Source organism: Notothenia coriiceps, unplaced genomic scaffold (genome assembly GCF_000735185.1).
Source record: "Notothenia coriiceps isolate Sejong01 unplaced genomic scaffold, NC01 NC01_scaffold00031845, whole genome shotgun sequence".
Lineage (NCBI taxonomy): Eukaryota > Metazoa > Chordata > Actinopteri > Perciformes > Nototheniidae > Notothenia > Notothenia coriiceps.
Genome location: NW_011364546.1, coordinates 161,886 through 162,091, shown reverse-complemented (window position 1 = coordinate 162,091; position 206 = coordinate 161,886).

The window sequence follows — 206 nt, the reverse complement described above, 5'->3', positions numbered from 1 at the left end:
ATTCAAATTAAGTAATTGCTATTTGTATTGTGTCATTTGGTGGCATCAATGTTTGCATTTGATACAGATAATGGAGCAGTTGCTTTAGGGCCTCATATACAGTATAGCCCTTAAAGAGCATCTTGCAGGGTTTTTTTCTTTCTACATTTATGCTTAAACTTGCTTGAAAATTACAATTAAAAAAGTGAATGTAGGATTTGGTATGT